Source organism: Astatotilapia calliptera, chromosome 3 (genome assembly GCF_964374335.1).
Source record: "Astatotilapia calliptera chromosome 3, fAstCal68.1, whole genome shotgun sequence".
In the NCBI taxonomy this organism is placed as follows: Eukaryota; Metazoa; Chordata; class Actinopteri; order Cichliformes; family Cichlidae; genus Astatotilapia; species Astatotilapia calliptera.
In genome coordinates, this window is record NC_137424.1 from 66,903,819 (window position 1) to 66,922,691 (window position 18,873).

General features: G+C 41.4%; 1 long non-coding RNA gene across 1 annotated transcript; it reads right to left on the reverse strand.

Annotated features, from left to right (window-relative positions):
* Nucleotides 1-17,138: 17,138 nt before the first annotated feature.
* On the reverse strand, nt 17,139-18,873 carry LOC145425648 (uncharacterized). Its single transcript, XR_013906364.1, has 2 exons — nt 18,517-18,873; nt 17,139-18,319 (listed from the first exon to the last, which is right to left on the reverse strand). It is a non-coding gene; the product is annotated as an uncharacterized LOC145425648 (long non-coding RNA).

Sequence of the window (18,873 nt, forward strand, 5' to 3'; positions counted from 1 at the left end):
TATTTGTGAAGAAGTTCATGAAGTCATTACTAGTTAACGTTAAAGGGATGGTTGGCTCAAAAGAGCTCTGACTTTTTGTCAGCCTGGCTACAGTGCTGAAGAGAAACCTGGGGTTGTTCTTATTTTCTTCAATCAGTGATGAATAGTAAGATGTTCTGGCTTTGCGGAGGGCTTTCTTATAAAGCAGCAAACTATTTCTCCAGGCTAAATGATGATCCTCTAGATTTGTGACACGCCATTTCCTCTCCAGATTACGAGTCATCTGCTTTAGGGTACGTGTTTGAGAATTATACCACGGAGTCAGGTACTTCTGATTTGAGGCCTTAGTTTTCACAGGAGCTACAGTATCCAGAGTCGTACGTAGTGAGGAGGTGAAATTATTAACAAGAAAATCGACCTCTGTTGGGGTAGCGTTCAGATAGCTGCTCTGCTCTGTGTTGGTACAGGGCATTGGAGATGATAACAGTGGGTGGATTATATTCTTAAACTTAGTTACAGTGCTTTCAGAAAGACATCTATTTTGATAAAGTCTACTCTTCACCGCTGTGTAATCAATTATTGTAAAAGTAAATGTTATCAGGAAATGATCAGACAGGAGAGGGTTTTCAGGAAACACTGTTAAATGTTCAGGTTCGATGCCATATGTTAAAACAAGATCTAGAGTGTGATTAAAGTGGTGGGTGGGTTCTTTTACGTTTTGAGAGAAACCAACTGAGTCTAATAACAGATTAAATGCCATGTTGAGGCTGTCATTTTTAGCATCTACATGGATGTTAAAATCACCGACAATAATTATTTTATCTGAGCTCAGAACTAAATTAGATATAAAGTCTGAGAAATCAGACAGAAACTCTGTGTAAGGCCCAGGTGGACGATAGATGATAATGTGACAGGTGAGACCTGGAGATTTGGGACCGCCCCTGGTGGGCGGAGCTGGTCTTCGCTCCTTTCATAAGCGCAGGTGTGGGCAATTGGGTATTCCTTTGCAAACCTGAAGCTGCGAGTGCTTGGTCCGAGTTGGGCAAGTTGGTGTTTCTTAACTATGAAAGTCTGATACGCGTCCTCCCCTAAACTTCTGTTAGAACGGTAGGTTACACAAAAATGTACCACTTGAGCTCTGGCTGTTGGCAGAGGTTTACAGTTATTTGCACCCTTGTAGGTGGGAAACATTGCTCCCGTGAGAACGGTATAGTGGACTTCATCGCCACTGACCCACATTTATTAGGGTGTGACACGAACTTGTGGACAGGTAACAAAACCAATTCAGTGGAGGAATATTCCTGTGTTTTATTGTCCAGCTAGTGATCTCCTGCCTTTTATTCACAGAGTACCGAGCTGCTGCTTTGCCAGGTGGATTTCTGGCTGCGGGCAAAGGACCCGACACATCAGTGTGTTTTAATTTGTTTTAAACTGGTGTAAGCCGACAGACTGACTGCTGCGGCTGTCGATGGTTTTGGTTTTTTGTTTTACTTTTTCTGTATCAGTAGGCACCACAGATATTGATTCGCAGGCGGTGAAGGCGCTGCAGGGAAAACAAATCCTTTTTTGTCTCCCCGCTCTTGCATGCACAGCGGGGGGCCCGAGTGAAGACGGCACCGAAGATTTGCCTTTTTTTTTTCTATAGTGTTTTACCCATTTGGGGTCATGTGTGAGTTGCCGTCCATTTTTAACCTGTGTGCTATGTCGATTTGTTTTTAAACTGTTCTCCGCAGGGCTTGTCCTGCCTCACGGGCAATCGTACAGTTTTATCGTTTTTTAATAAGGTAACGTTTTTAATTGTTTTTAGGTGCTGCTGTTACACTGTTTCTTTTATTTTGTATTAAAAATTAAACTCTTTTAAACTGACTGTGCGCCTACGGCTCTGTCCTATTTTAAATGGGTACCTACCACGGGTCACAATAACAAGTAAGACTGGTTTCTGAGTTTCACAGCTGGGGTGGACAATGTTAAGCATCAGGCTTTCAAATGAATTAAAAGTCTGTCTTGGTCTTTCATTAATTAATAGGCTGGTGTGAAAAATTGCTGCCACACCGCCCCCTCGGCCTGTGCTTCGAGATTTCTGGTAGTTAGAATGACTCGGGGGTGTTGATTCATTTAAACTAACATAATCATCCTGCTGCAACCAGGTTTCTGTAAGGCAGAGTAAATCAATTTGTTGATCAATTATTAAGTCATGTACTAACAGACTTGGAGGAGAGAGACCTAATATTTAATAATCCACATTTCACTGTTTTACTCTTTGGTTCAGATGTGGATACTGTATTCTTTCTTTGTGATTGTTTATGTTTAAGCTGTTTGTTGCTGGTTTTTAGTTTGTTTTTTGTCTTTTTGGAAGCTGACACAGTCTCTATGGAGATGGGTTTTTGGGGGGGTAGCAGGAGGAGAGAAGCTGCAGAGAGGCGTGTAAGACTGCAACTCTGCTTCCTGGTCCCAACTCTGGATAGTCATATTTTGGGGGGTTTAATAAATTTGTCCATATTTCTAGAAATGAGAGCTGCTCCATCCAAAGTGGGATGGATGCCGTCTCTCCTAACAAGACCAGGTTTCCTCCAGAAGGTTTGCCAATTATCTATGAAGCCCACATCGTTTCTGGGACACCACTCAGACAGCCAGCAATTTAAGGAGAACATGTGGCTAAACATGTCACTCCTGGTCTGATTGGGGAGGGGACCAGAGAAAACTGGTCCGACATTGTTTTGGCAAAGTTGCACACCGATTCAATATTGATTTTAGTGACCTCCGATTGGCGTAACCGGGGTGTCATTACTGCCGACGTGAATTATGATCTTACTGAATTTACGTTTACCCTTAGCCAGCAGTTTTAAATTTCCTTCAATGTCGCCTGCTCTGGCCCCTGGAAGACAATTGACTATGGTTGCCGGTGTCTCTAGCTTCACATGTCTGAGAACAGAATCGCCAATTACCAGAGTTTGACCCCCGGCGGGTGTGTCGCCGAGTGGGGAAAAACGGTTAGACACATGAACGGGTTGGTGGTGTACCTGGGGCTTCTGTTTAGGACTATGCTTCCTCCTCACCGTCACCCAGCCTCCCTGTTTCCCCAGCTGCTTTGGACCTGCCGGGGAACAGCTAGCGGGGCCTACGCTATTTTCGGCTGCACCAGCTACAGGGGCCTGGCTAGCTACGGGTGAATGAAGGGTGCGAAGCCGAGTCTCCAATTCAGTAATCCTGGCCTCCAGCGCTGCAAATATGCTACATTTGTTACAGATATCATTACTGCTAAAGGAGGCAGAGGAGTAACTAAACATCTGACACAATGAGCAAGAAAGTGCAGGAGGGACAGGTGAAGTAGCCATGGTGCTAACGAGTCGGCTACGAGCTAAGCTAAGCTAGCGAAACAGTACAGAGACAGTGAGTGAATACTTTGGCTATAAATTAGGTAGTGAGTACACAGAAAGTGTGCTTCGGATGAAGCACGTGAAGATTATACTATGAAAGAAGAATGTATTTAAAAGTTGTTAATTAAATTGCTAAGCAAATAAGCTACTCAGAAACACCACTGTGTTTGAGCAGGAACAGGAAGTGATACTCTACCACAGAGCGAGTGAACACCAAGTGACAGCGCCTCCCAAGTGGACTCCAGCAGTCCATTAAAGTCTGTAACAATGCTCACACACACAGACCGTCTCAAACAGACCAAAAATAAATCCATTTAAAAAATGTAAAGAACAAAAGTTTTCAGTAGCTTCTGAGTCAAGATGAGTCTGTTGCCATGGTGAATTCATGTTTTAATGGATATACAGGGTCTGAGCCGTCATACTCGTAGAATCCACTCACTGAGGGAATAAAAAGCGAGGTGGCAAAAGAGTCTGGAAAAAAACCCCTAAGGCAGCATGGTCTCAAAGATCCAGGCCCAGCGTATCCAAGCAGGGTCGTGGAAAACTGGTCCCCCTCCATGGAGCTTTTCAAAGCACAGGAGACAACGCACGCTCGACATCGCTTACCAGCCAAAGCTCGCCGCCAGTAAAGCCTGAGTTTTACCTGAATAGCTGCTCTTCTCCCTCTCCTTTTCCATGGTCTACAGGGACCGCTGAGATCACCTGATGAGGATCCAGCTAATGGTGGAGGGTGGGAAATGCAGAAGGAGGAGGAAGAGACATTGTGAGGCATCATAGAGGAAGAATGGACAGTAAAGCCAGGCGATCATACACCAAGGCAACTAATACATAGTTAAAACTAAGTGAGAACAGCAGAGCAGAAAAAAACGTAAGCGAGTGCGACGTTCATGACAACAGCTGTGTGCAGAGTATGAGCGTGCAGCGTCTAAAGTGTGGAAGTACCGACCTTACTTTGACTCTCTGTTAAAAGTGATAAAAACATTAGCGTCCGCTGTTCACAGCATGGGAAGAAAACTTCTTTTTACAGCGAATAAAACCCCTAAACTTCTGTGCAAGCACCGAGTACGCTGCCACAGGAATGTGAAATTCACAGAGAAACTCCCGGATTCTTCCGCTGACCGCTGCGGCACACCTGCACCAGGGCAAACATCCGCCTACCACACTCCTCCTATCCAGGTGAAAATAGAGCAACAGGACCGCTAGCCTTTGATTTTTCTTATTTTCTGCTGTGTTTTACTTGCATCCATGTGAAAGACTGAGTGTAAACAGAAAAACCTATTTCATGTGCAGGAATGTGCAGAAAATAGGTTTAAATGTTAAACAAATTTCTTCCAGTCAGAGAATGTTGAATATAATTAAATTTTTGCTTGATTCATAAAGTTAAAAGATTAAAACTAATAAAACAAGTTTTAAAAAGAGACTTTTCCATTTGATTACATTTTGGATGATAGATCATGCAGAAAAAGTAGAATTGGGCTGAAAGATCTATCACTTTATTACCTATTCAGGTTGTAAATTATGTTTTTAAAAAGTAACTAAGTAACTAATTACTTTCAACAATAAGTAATCAGTAAAATAACAGGTTTACTTTTGGGGGGAAGTAATCAGTAATTAGTTACTGATAGGTTTGTAGCTTAAACCCATTCGCTGGAACGTTAAGGACAATTTATTACACAGCAGAAACAAGACACAAGTAGGCAAAGTTCTTTGTGTTACTCATGCATGAGGGAGAGAACCACGACAAGAGCCGTTCCTTCGCTTGACCCCAGTCGCTCTCGTCCACTCCCCCGTAACACTGCTCTTTTATTGAGGTTACATGAATATACATAGGTTCATTAACATATGACGTCTACATACACACAAAGAGTACCTTGCCTGTGCGTTGTGTAAATGTGTGTGTGTGTGCGGGGAGGGTCCAGTGTGTGACCCCATAAAGACTTCCCTAAACCTGCTGGTCTGGAAGTCCAGCAGTTCATTTAAACAAAAGGCACTTAGCCTAAAACAGATATAGCTACATTTATCCTACCATAAAACAATAATGTGTATGCCCTCTCCCATGCTCCCAGGATGTTGGTGTGACTGCCAGAACACTCTGGAATGCACACAAAGCCTTTGCAGACTATTAAGGATCAAACCTCTACCAACATGACATTGATTATACAACTCTAAGCATATATGAGTAGATATTTCTAAGCATAAATGACAATAAACAATACAAATCTAACACTTACTGATTACTTTTTTCAAGTAACTTGACCAACACTGGTCACCAGGATTGTTCACCTCTCTGCAGGAACTTTGGTTCTCTCCTCTTTAAAGAAACTCTCTGCTGTGCACCTCCCAGCTTCAGCTTCCTCCACAGGTTTTCTATGACTGAGGTCTGGAGACTGATCCACGACTCATGTTCAGTATTCTGGCTGAGAGAACAAGGTTCTCGTCTCAGATTTCACACTGCATGTTCCTGTCCACTGACCTCTCAGTGTGTGATGTTGGCCTGCACCTTAAAAAGAACGACAGCCCAGAGCATCATGTTACCTCCTCCCTGCCTGACTGTGGGGACACTGCTCTGTGGGTCACGTCAGCGTTTCTCGGGTTGATGGCAGAGATCTTGATTTTGGTTTCATGTGACCACAGTACACTTCCAACACTACATTTTCTGAGTTATTTGTGGGTGTTTTCTTGTTAGTTCGTTTTTTTAGTACTTGAACACTAAAGTGGCCTTCAATGAGATGACAGAGCCAGCAGTGACCCACAGCATTTAAGTTTGACACTCCTGCTTTAGATGTTCACTGGCAAACTTGAAGGATCTGGAGCCAGAGTACACCCTGGCCAGGTCACCAGCTTATCACAGGGTAACATTTGCAGTGACATCTGCAGAATCACCAGGTGACCTAACCCCACTAACTGCATATCTGTGGACTGTGGGAGGAAGCCTCCAAACACAGAGAACCCAGAGAGAACATGCAGACTCCACACAGGAAGGCCAGGTGGGGGATTCAAACCCTGCTGTGAGGCAACAGAGCTAATTACAATTCTTTTGTTTTTTGTTTTTTGCCCTTCTCCCCCGTCCCTCTTCTCAGCTGTTTCTCTTTCCCTCTTTCTTTCTCCCCTTCTTTCCCCCAGTCAAGTCTGTCCCGTATTCAGCAAGTGAAAATAAAATAAACAATAAAAGGTGAATCAAATGGACCATTACGGCAAGGCTGGGATGGTCAGTTTGGTAAAGTAAATCCGTTGGGCATCTTTCTTTGCCTTTAGACAATAATTCTGATGGCAAAAGAGCCAAACGGGACAGGCAAAAAAAAAAAAAAAGAAAAGAAAAAAAAAAACAGAGCTAATTACTGCACCACCGTACTGGCTGGGTTGTAGCACATCTAATACTTACCTCACTCAGGGACATGAAAACACTTCATACACAGCCTTCATGCTATTGTTGATGTTCTGTCTCCATTACAATGAAACAGCATAAAGTAAAAGACTGTTTTTTCTGCTGCTTTCATAAAAAAAAGCAAATCAGACTTAGAGGGAAAAAAAACTGATAGGTTTGTAGCTTGAACCTATTCGCTGGAACGTTGAAGACAATATAATTACACAGTAAGCAAGACACGAAGTAGGCAAAGTTCTTTGTGTTACTCATGCATGAGGGAAACCTGCCTGGAGCCAAGTGTCGTTCCACCACTTGACCTCTGTCAGACTCTCAGCCAGGTTCCCCATAGCACTCCTTTTATTGTGGTTACATGAATATGCATAGGGTCATTAACATATAACATCTTACATAGGTATACATGTGAACAAAGAATACTGTGTGTGTGTGTGTGTGTGTGTGTGTGTGGGGGGGGGGGGGGGGGGGTCAGAGTGTGACCCCATAAACAACTCCCCTTAACCTGCTGGTCTGGAAAATCCAACAGTTCATCTAAACAAAAAGCACTTAGACTAGAACAGACGTAGCTACGTTAATCCTACCATAAAACAATAAGACAAGGTACGACCTCTCTCATGCTCCCAGAGTGCTCTCTAATGCACACAAAGTTTGCAGACTATTAAGGATCAAACCTCTACCAATCTAAAACTAATTATAAAACTAAGCATATAAAAGTAGATATTTCTAAGCATAATTGACAATCAACAATACAAAACCTAACAAAAAACAAAACATAAGCATAAGTGGGCCAGCATTGGTGCATCCATTAAAACATGAAGTCACCATGGTAACAGAGTCCTCTTGACTCAGAAGATACTGAAATATATATATTTTTTAATGGATTTATTTTTGGTTTGTTTGAGACGGTCTGTGTGTTTGTGTGTGTTTGTGAGCGCAGATACAGAGAGTAATGGGTTTGAGAGGATACCCTTTAAATCACTTACTGAGAACAAACAAAGTCTTTTCTTTGAAAGTTTTGAAGCTAAATTCAAACACGGGGACGGATGATATTTATAAGTGCTTTATGAAACCCGTCCTCATCATAGCAATCATATGTTTCCATCATCATGATGGCACGTTGTTTTAGAGCACAGTCAGCACGTGGCCTGTTGGCTCATATTCTAGTGATGTGCGGATCGATCCTGAAATATCGATTCCTCCGATACCAGTCATTTATGTTCTAGAATCGATTCTCACATTAAAATATCAATATTTTAGTAATTTAGGGTATATTTGTAGTTTATCAGTGGAAAGAAACTATAACATTCAGATTGTCTACATTGGAAGCAACTACTTCCTCTTCCGCCTTTCATAGTCATGTGTGAAATACGGCTGTATAAATGTGTCGCAGACCCTTTGCGTGCGCACTCACAACAATGGCTGAGCGTGGAGTCATTTTACATCCACAAACGACGTGGTTTGTGATACATGTGGCAAGACCACTAACCTCGTCAAACACCTCAGAGTAAATCATATCACAGAATATGACGAGGATATGTTGAGGTGAACTGAAGAGGAGGAGAGAGTCAGGTGCTGCTAGGGCGAGACAGACGTCTCTCACAGAGTCCTTCAGTGCTGCAGGCAGGCAAGGTGTTCAAATAGCGCATAACTTCAGTTTTTTTTTTATTTCTATATATGATGAACTCTGCATTATTAAGTGATAAGAACAAGTAATCTGATGTCTTATAATCACTATGACGCTATAATTTGAGATACAATAAAAGATACAATGAATAAAATAAGCTTTTGTACAAAGTATCGGTATCGGATCAGTATCGTCGATACCACCCTGAATATTACTTGGTATTGGATCGGAAAGGAAATCGCACATCACTATCATGTTCTACATCATTGTGTGTCGCTGTGATTGTCACGTTCATGTGATATGACTTTCACCTGCTGGCAGGTAGAACAAATACTAACTGACTTCCTAAAGTCATATGAGTGGGTTTGTTTGTTTGTTTGTTTTTTCTTTTTTTCACAAAAAGTAGTGAGAAACAAGTCTGGGCATGCATGACGCTGTTTGTGCCCGTTCAGTCATGACTTAGCATCTAAGGCAGGGATGTCCAACATATGGCCAGCGGGCCACATCCGGTCCTGATACACTTTTATATGTCAGTTATTAATGACCTGAGCAAATGTGGGAGCTGAATGTTCAGCTCTGCTGATCTCCATGCAAACAGGGGTGGAACCATAAAGCCAATCACATGCAAAGACAGACTGTCATACCATGGTTGGGTACAGGCCGGGTACACAGAGAGACGGAAGCCGATTTAAATACAAGAGTGTCAGGAAAATGTAAAATGAGCAGCGTTCGACTAATAATTGAATATTAGATCAAACAAAGTGAATACAAAGTGTGTTTGAATGGCAGAGATGCAGAAATGTGAGCATGTAACACAGAGCAACAGCATACATGCAAACCCTCCTGAATCTTTTCCAGGAGAATCTCGAATTTCAGTGCCCCTCCTGAAAATCTCCCAGAGCCACCATTCTCCTGAATTTCTGCTGATTTTCCACCCGGACAACAAAAATGAAAACCATATCCCAGAACCAAAACCCAGCAAATTCCAGTTTCCAACAATGGCGGCAGCTATTTAGTTTTAAGATTACTCCTATTACTCTTTCTGGGTCACAAAATAAACTTTTAGCATATTTTCAGGTGAGAATAAACTTCAAATATCTGAGCCGGCAAGAATAGCAAACTCCCGGCACATCGTTTTCAAACCCCTGCGGTCTTTCGCTACTCAGGTTAAACATGATATTTAAGTAACTCGATAACCTAAAAATTTTATTGTTGGACTTTTTCAGTGTTTTATTTGTTCCTGAGTAAATTGGTTTTGCTGAGATTAAAGTTATTAGATTAGATGAGATTAAATAAAAACTTTGTTAATCCCTCGGGAGGATTCCTCCAGGGTTGTGACACTGCTGAAAAAAACGTCAAACAGAAAACTGATTAAACAGAAGTGTGAGACGGTCAAGAATTTACGCCAGCGTCCGGTTATATTTAGATAGCAAGGAGCAGACGGCAGAGTTTCACTCCACTGAGAGAGCCCGTGACGTAATTCTGAACGCTAGACCATCACAGTCGCTCACTTACGGCCTACCCGCCTTTCGGAGGACTTGGCCCACTTAGACCACGAAGGCCGGGTCCTTAGGTCGATGCAGCCTCTGAATTTGGACAGTAATAAAAGTGACATTTAACTTACTTTAAATAAATAATTTTAAATAAATAAACACTGTAAAATTCAAGTTTTTTGTATATGTGTATGTAATCCCCCCTTTTGAACGTCTCCCTAATTCTGAGGCTTCAAGGTTGGCAAGTATGAGCAACAGCTCAGTCTGAGTCTAAACGAGTCTCACAGGCTTGCTGTGCGTTTAAAGCTGTAAGAATTACAAATTACAATTATAAGTTATCATTCTTAACTTGTTTGATCCGCTGGTCACCACAGACAAACACAAGCAGACATTTTGGATTTTTACTGTATTATCATAGTTTTAAAGCTTTTCCTGCAGATACAAACCTCCCTTATGAACATTTATACTACACAAAGTCATTCAGCAATAAACAATTGAAGACAGAAAAGTTTGTTTTTCACTTTCTACTATAGAAATTTCAGTTTTTTGTGATGATTGATGAGCTATCAGAACTTTTTCTATCATTTTATTTCTTACAGTTTAAGGAGTCGTGCTGACAGGTTTCTGTTGTTGTCACAGAGCTTTTTCTTCATCATATAGAAAAACACTTAAATATGTGACTCCTTCACAGTGACAGGATGTTTCAGTGGTCCGGCCCAACTAAAGTCACGTGGTCCCCCATGTAAATTCAGGCTGTTTCTCAATCCTGTCTTTAAGTGATGATGTATGAACCCTGCTTCCAGGTCCAAATTACTCTGCGTTTAATAAGGCTGTTGTGTTTTTAACATTTTTTAATGCTTTGTATCTTGTTCTATTTAATCTCAACAAGTCCCTAAAAAAAGTCAGTGATCACTGTCGGCCTCTCTCGGTTTTTATGATCACTGCTCATTTTAAAGCTTGGTTTTTAAAACCTCACAATGTATCTATATGCAGTAGTATATTAATAACTAACCTCATATCATGGATGCATTGTCTCAGTTGTTCTCGTGGACTTGTGATACGTCATCAGTCATCAATTCAAAGTACGCATCAAGCCAAGCCCAAGTATGCTCAAAATTCCCAGATGTGTTCTCGCTCCACTTTATCGAGCAATAAAGTGGAGTCCACAGCTACTGTGAACTTGGTGCAGCTAAATCTAACTCAAAAGTGGCAATGGCAATTTTATTTGTTCCTGAGTAAATCGGTTTGGTGAAGACTAAAGTTAAGCTTGAATTCTTACTTGGAGAGTGGTCACTGTATTTTGAATTACACCCATCATATCCCCTGATGTAAAATGTTCTGTTCTTATTTAAACAGCTGGATCAGAATTACATCTAAGATGACAAATAATTAAATTCAGCAAAAACAGCATGTTAATGCATGGAGATCCTGAAGGCTGCTCCAAAAATGATCCGATTATATTTTAAACATTTGTTCAATTCTCTTCCAAACCCCAGCAGCTGTGTATTGTAAGTTTTAGTGTCTACTAAAATACAAATAAAAGTGTTCTAACATCTCACCTGTTTGTTTTTATTCAGACATACATGTGTACTATTTTATTAATAGAGACATTAGCCTCGTTTCTGTCATGTAGTGGTTGTGCTGAAGCTTATTAGACATTATGAAACTGATGATATGTAAAATTGATTTTTGCCAAAGTGCTTAAGATACTTTTTTAATTATATATTTTTTAATCTACTACATTTGTAATTTCTATTGCAAATATTAAGCACAGTTAAATTAAGAGGGGATGGCAGTGAAAACTCTGGAGCTGTGTTGTCACCATAGAAATTGTAGAGTGATCTGCTGCTTTCTGTGGAATTCTGGACTCCCGTGTGAACTTACAAAGTCCGTACTCGCGAACAGCAGAGGCTGGTGAGCAATGTTCCCTCTAAGCTGCGCACGTGCGCAATTGCGCACTGCTGGCACGGTCTCTGCGCACAGAAAATCTGTGTTGCGCACACAAAAAAAATCTAACCTAAATTGAAATTAAAATGAATACGTCAACAATTCTGTTTTGCAGTGTTAGTCAGTAAGTGACTGGCTGCTCCCGTATGGGATTAGAACGATCCCACGTTATCCCATAGTCCAGCGATTCACATTCGTATACGCAGCCAATCGATGTCGTTGACAGGCTATGACAGCGTCCTTATGTGCCGACACCGGAGCTGATGTGGAGTGAAGCCACGTTAATGACAACGTGGACAACCATTGGAGATGTGAGCAGGACAGACGAAACAATTGATGGAAAAAGTGTGGACTTTATACCAGTTTTTAAATTGTGTTGATAGGCCACGTAAAACCAGAGTTGTGATTTTAAAAAAAGAATGCAATGTTTGGTTTCCTTGCTGAATACTATCGTTGTTTATATTTACTGCGGGAAGAAACGGTAAAAACTGCGTTTTATAAGAAAAAAGCCTCGAAAGCGCTCTCCACCTGTGAGCAAAAACAACCCCCCCCACCCCCTCTCTCTTTCCTATTCGTCCAAAAAAGTACCATGTCGACCAATCAAAAAATGATATGGTAACGTGGCATCTAGTTGTTAAGAAACGGGGGGAAATTTTAGGAGTGACGGCGGTGCTTTGAGATGTGAGAGATTTGAGACGTGTAGCGCAAATCTTGTGTAGTTAGTGTGTAGTGTAGTCAGTAGATTTGTTGTGTGTGTCAGAGCAATGAGGCGACTGCTGAACGTTACAGGTGTTACAGCAGTGCTACATCTCCTGTTGTCAGGCCTGCAGGTATCAGGCTGTTGTTCTCCTTTATCTCACAGTGGACAGAAATTATTTTTTGGAGTGGCACAAATAATTTGTGTGGCATCAGATTTGATGCAGAACAGCTGATTGTTCTGTAAATAGTTTGAAATGTTTATTTAAAAATGCATTGGCTGCATTTAAAAAAAAATAGCTGCAAAAAACTTTGTTGTTTGCCAAACTGAGTTACTTTTTTGAGGAGTAACTATATAATTATTTGCCCAACATTGGTCATTATATACTGTATTTTGCAGACAGAGAGTTACAGGACTCTCTCCCAGACCACAGACGCATAATACAAGTCAGAGCTGTATATATAAAAAAAGAAAAGAAAAAAGAAAAAGAAAGTTGTGTTTTCGAAATTGGAGTTCAAGTCATTTTTACTTCCAATAGCGTTAACATACTACACAGGCCAATGGCTAGATTTTTTTTTTACATTTTCATTGTAAGTGGGCTAAAGCAGTTTAAAAGTAGTCTAACATAAATGTAAATGCTGTAATTTGATTATTTTAATAAACCATGAAACTTGGATGGATTTGATGCTGGCGTGACCACAGTGCACACGTCTGATGTCGCTCACAGTGGTCCAAGGGATCGCTCAGGGAGTTTGTGTGTTCACTCAGACACATGAAAAATTAGAGGGAACATTGCTGGTGGGTGGGGCTGCTGCAGTGACCTCATTCACCCCTTCACTGTTACCTACAAGTTACACATTGAAAGTCTTGGGGGGTTGGGGAAAGGAGTTGATCACTCAAGGGTGCCCCCCTCAATTTTACCAGCGCTCCAATTTTGTTCGCATCATATTTTAGTATAGTTTCTGAATTGAGGAGAATAAAAACATATTTAACATTCGATGTAGCTGCATTGTTGAGTAGAAAGCACAGATTAAATAAAGATGTTTAAATTTAGAATAGAATAGAATAGAATAGAATAATTGCCATTATTGTCACTATACAGTTGTACAATGAGATACAGTTTTAAATTTAATTTTGGAACTTTTTTAATTTAAGAATATCTGAGCAGATGGTGCAAACAGCAAACACCTGCTGCTGAAGACACTGCAGTCCACAGGTTGGAGGAACAGACAGTGACACACAGACAGGTCGGCTGCAGTAACACTTTAATACAGAACACTATCAACAGTAATTCCATCACATGGTCACAGAGTTATCACAGTACAGTCACAGGAACACGGTTACAACATGACAGTAGCTCCTGAGCCAGGCTCCCTGCATCATCTTGAGAAATAAAAGCAAACCATAAAATGATGCTGGAACAGACAGCACTGATGCTTTTGTCTGTCATGTGCCAGTCTCTTTGGATTTCACACTGCTGAGTTTAAAGACATATGAAATGAGCCTCCACCCTTTGCTTCTCCCTGAGCTCAGCTCACATCAGTCGTTAGGCCAGTGTAGCACCTGACTGCATGTTTGAGGCTGAAAGTTTTTTTCCTGTTAGTGATTCCATATTCAGTCACATTCCTGCTGTGTGTGCATGTCTGTCTCTGTAACAGTGACATTTGTGTCCCTGCAGTGCTGATAAATCAGGATGCTTAACCCTTTAAAACCGGTCGGAGCGGGCACGCTCCGTTTTGCATAACTATTTTTAAATCCCGGTAGCACTGCAACCACAGAAGCTAGCGCCATAATTTTTTTTGCATATGAAACCGGAGGAGTTGTGCTTACATCTTATGCCATCAGCTTGTCCTAGGTCACAGTTTCCTTCCACATATAGCTTTGCAAAAACGGCATAAAAAGCACTTGCAGCAACAAAAACATAATATTCCAGAAACACGCTTTGCCGATCCGATCAGCTGTTTGTAACACTTCCTACATCCATCAGCGTGGACTATCGCATGTCCGCCATGACCTGCCCGAAACAGGAAGTGACGTCATCAGGGCCTTATGAGCCTATACTGGTGTTTTTAAAAGTTATGTTTGACTTTATGACTTTCTGTGTCATTTCTGGGATGCTGAGGACTCATATTGCACTGCTGGAAATAGTTTATTTTGATGCACATGCTGGGGTTTTTTTTGCAAATTTGCATTATAATATTTATTTTCGTTTTTCCTGCAGTATATAAAAATTGGTGTATTTAAAAAATAAAACTATGAAGACACTCAAAATACATTTCCTGTGGTGGGAAACTATTTTGTGCAACTTTTTTGTATTTACAGTTTTGAGGGATAAGCCTCTTAAATTTCTCTAACTAGAAATATATGTTAAAAAAACAAAAACGATTTTAAATTTTTTTGTAGTTTATTGCACTTTTTTGCAATTTATGTAATTACCATGCACTTAATGCAGACATATTATTAAAATATGTCTGCATTAATGTATATCAACTTGAAATGCTCCCAATAATGGCACTACAGCATGTAAAAATATAATATAAGCTCTGGTGGACTTCTTCTATGGTACGTCTTAAAGGGTTAAGGAGCCGAAGTCAGCGGCAGCAGAAACAGATGGAGCAGCTCAGTCTCACTGTTACTGTCACAATATTCAACTTTAAGGACACTTTCTGCAGACCTGAGGGAAATCCCAGAGATAACACTGTGTCAGGCTGCACACAAGCGAATATGCATGAATAAGGCAGCTTTTTAAAAAGGCTTTTCTACAGTAAAGAACAGACGGTGACTTATCCAGAGGGACATCATCATAAGACCTGCTCAGTCTGCAGGTTTGCTCACAAACAAGTCAACACTTTAGAACTTTCTGGGGTGTTGGTTGATTTTCTTTCTCTCTCCATTAAAAAAAACTGCCGACAGCAATTAAACTTCAGACTAATACATGATGGTAATTATGTCCTCGTGTGTAATTTTCAGACTTGGGAAAATTATGATGCAGTTAGAGAAAAAAAAATAAGAGAAAAACAAGGCTAAAAACATCCATTCATGCAGGGATTACCATAGCAACAGAGTCATTTTCTTCTGACAACACTCATGTGTTAAGAATCAGCAGCGACACACAGACAGAAAGTATTAACACTTTAGTTTGAAAATAGATTCTTTGGTTTGTTTTGCGTGTGTGTTGGTTGTAAAGAGTACCGTTTAAATGACTTACTGAGAACAAACACAATGTTCCTTGGCGAAGCTGCTCAGCAAAAAAGGAGTTGTAAAGTTAACAGGGATGGCTAAGTGTTTGAGTGTTTCGTACGGCGCTTGCTGTTTCACGGTTCATCACAGGATAGTTATCGTACAGTCATGACACTACAAATAGAGACACAAAGCAAAAGAAACATGAAGCAGCATTCGAGCTATGTTACAAAGAAATATCAGGCACACTGCAGCTGAGTCAGTGTTAAAGCTGCCTGCTCTGGCTCTGAATCAGCTCTAATGGCACTTTGTTTTAGAGCACAGTCAGTGCTGTGGCCTGTTGGCTCATATTCTACATTTTATTTGTCCCCCATGATAGACAGTACCTCCACCCCCTGCGGGAGGCTGTGGAGGAGCTGAGAGCTCCTTTAGCAGTGACTGTTACAGCTACGGAGCAGCTCCTTCATCCCCACAGTAACACTGTGACACAGATTCAAATGTACAATCTGAAGCTCATGGGTGCGTTTGTTTGTTTCTTTTTTCTTTTTTCAAAAAAAAAGTAGTGAGAAACAAATCTGGGCATGCATGACGCTGTTTGTGCCCGTTCAGCCATGACTTAGCGTCTAATACAGGGATGTCCAACATACAGCCAGCGGGTCACATCAGGCCCCTAATACACTTTCATATGTCAGTTATTAATGGCCCGAATGTATGTGGGAGCTGAATCTTCAGTCCTGCTGATCTCCATGCAAACAGGGGTGGCATGATACAGCCAATCACAGGCAAAGACAGACTGGGTCATACCACTGTGTCAAAGAATAACAGTAAGTGTAATGGTACCATTTATAGCTATAATTGTGGTTCACCATCTAAAGTCAGTGTGCCACCCCTGCTCTAAATCATGAACTACAGGAACTGTTAACACTCTAGCATAGCATCAGTATATAGCATAGCAAGCATGTCCAGCCAATTGTGACACATGCAAGCAGTGCCTTCATTAGCAGCTAACGTTAGCCATGCTACCTGCCTGTTACTGACAGTGTTCATGTGCAACACCCTGATAGTTGATGTTGATGCTCCACAAACAGTGATTTGATTGGCTAACGTTGGTTTGTACTGTTAGTGGAGTAAATTCAGTCTGTTCGTGAACGTGTGGAGAGTCTTTTGACAACAGCGTCTTTTAGTTTTGGTCATAGTCGATGAGAAACAGTTTCACTGTTTGCTAAAAGAGGTGGAGCGTTTGGTGGGAGCAGATCGAACGTGTGCTTTAAACTTACTGCACTTCTGATTGGATCTTGTTCACTGACAGAGGTGTTTAGTTATCGTCTTGTTTTCATCATAAACATCAGTGAAACTAATGTGACTCCTGCCTGTGAGTCCAAACATACTAAACAAGTACCTCCTTTAAAGCAACAGCCATGAAAACTGTAGATTATAAGAGGAAAACTGCAGTGAAATCAAAATCTGTGATTATCTTTAAAAACAAACCACAAAAAGAATACATACATATGAGTTTCCACCCTTTACATGTAATCTCAGCATTATCACTCATTGTAACAGCTGTTATATGAAAAAAACCAACGAAATGAAAAAAAAAGTTTTCTGTTTAAACTCAGAGGCAGGACTTTCAGGTCAGAGGTCGGTGTTAACAGAATCATCAAGATTAAACACAGGAACAGAAATATGAGAGAAGACCCAAAGTCAAAAGCAGATCACATGTAGGTGGAGCAAACCGCCTTTTGCCAGCATTCAGTGGTGGAGCTGCAGGTGAGAAACAGAAGACAGGTGTGAGACATGATCTACTTCCTGCTTTCTACAAAGTCTCATCAACAATATCTGCATAAAAGGACACGTTCCCCTCCCATAGCAACAACCCGACACCTTCTCTATGATCCATCCCGCCTGTTCCAGCTGCTGCTCTGGGCACATTTTCATGGCACATTTTGGACCCCTCAGTGTCTGAGATTGTGTGAACGTTACAACATACGTGAGCATTGCTGCTGACCATGTCCATCATATTTTGGTCACAGTGCACCATCTTCCAGCAGGACAAAACACTGTGAGACTAATTGGTGAACAGGACAGTGACTCAGTTCTCGGTCCAGTGGAGAAATCTTGGGATGGAACAGGAGATTCACATCGTGGATGTGCAGGAACTGTGCAACGCTTTCATGTTAACATGGAGCAAAATGTTAGAGGAAGGTTTCCAGCTCCATGTTGCATTTATGCCTTGAAGGATTAAGGCAGTTCTGAAGGTAAAAGGGGGCCAACCCAGTGCTAACAAGGTATACCTAACAACATGAGCAGTGAGTTTAGATTGATGAAAACAACTTCATCATGTTTATTGTAAGTCATGATTAAACTAATTGTGCTATAACTCCTAGAACCTCGGCCTCATGTGTGCAGACGTTTTATGAAAGGGGCTCAAAGGCTGATCTTCACAAGGGGCTGTAACTGAAGGAACAACGCTTCAGGTGTCCTGCAGTGCACCCCCACCCACTTAAGCAAACAATTTAGGTGACAGTGGGAAGGTAAAACTCCCTTTTAACAGGAAGAAATCCTCCAGCAGAACCAGTCGCAGAGAGGAGCAGCCATCTGAGAGACCAGCTGAGGGGAGCTGACGTGGACAGGAGAAAAGACACGCTGTGGAAGAGAGCCAGAGATTAATAATTACTAATGATTCAGTGTAGAGAGGTGTCTAAACACATAGTGAGGTAAGAAGAAACACTCAGTACATCATGGGAATCCCCCAGCAGCCTAGACTGCAGCGTAACCAAGGCAACTGTAGTTGTGATTTGAGGCACACAGAGAACAGATTGTTGACGACTCTACAAACTTACCCACTGGAGCAATCATCAGCTGGATGGTGTTGATGGTATCAGTATTCTCAATGTGAGTCTTCCATTGGTATCTTTCTTTGTCGACGGCCAGACACTCATATGTTCCATTCTCAGCCTGCGTCACATCCTGCAGAGCCAAGGACAAATTCCCACTGTCCATCCATCCATCCATCAGATGCAAGCGGCTAGTTGAAGATGGATACTTGTTGGCTCGATGAGACATCTTGCTCTGGTACAAAAGTACTTTTTCTCGCTTTAGGTCAGTTCTCCTCCACACTACAGCCGCAGTGGGATAATCTTTATGGACCTGACACGGCAGAATGACATCCTGTCCACACTCAGCTCTGATAATTGTCA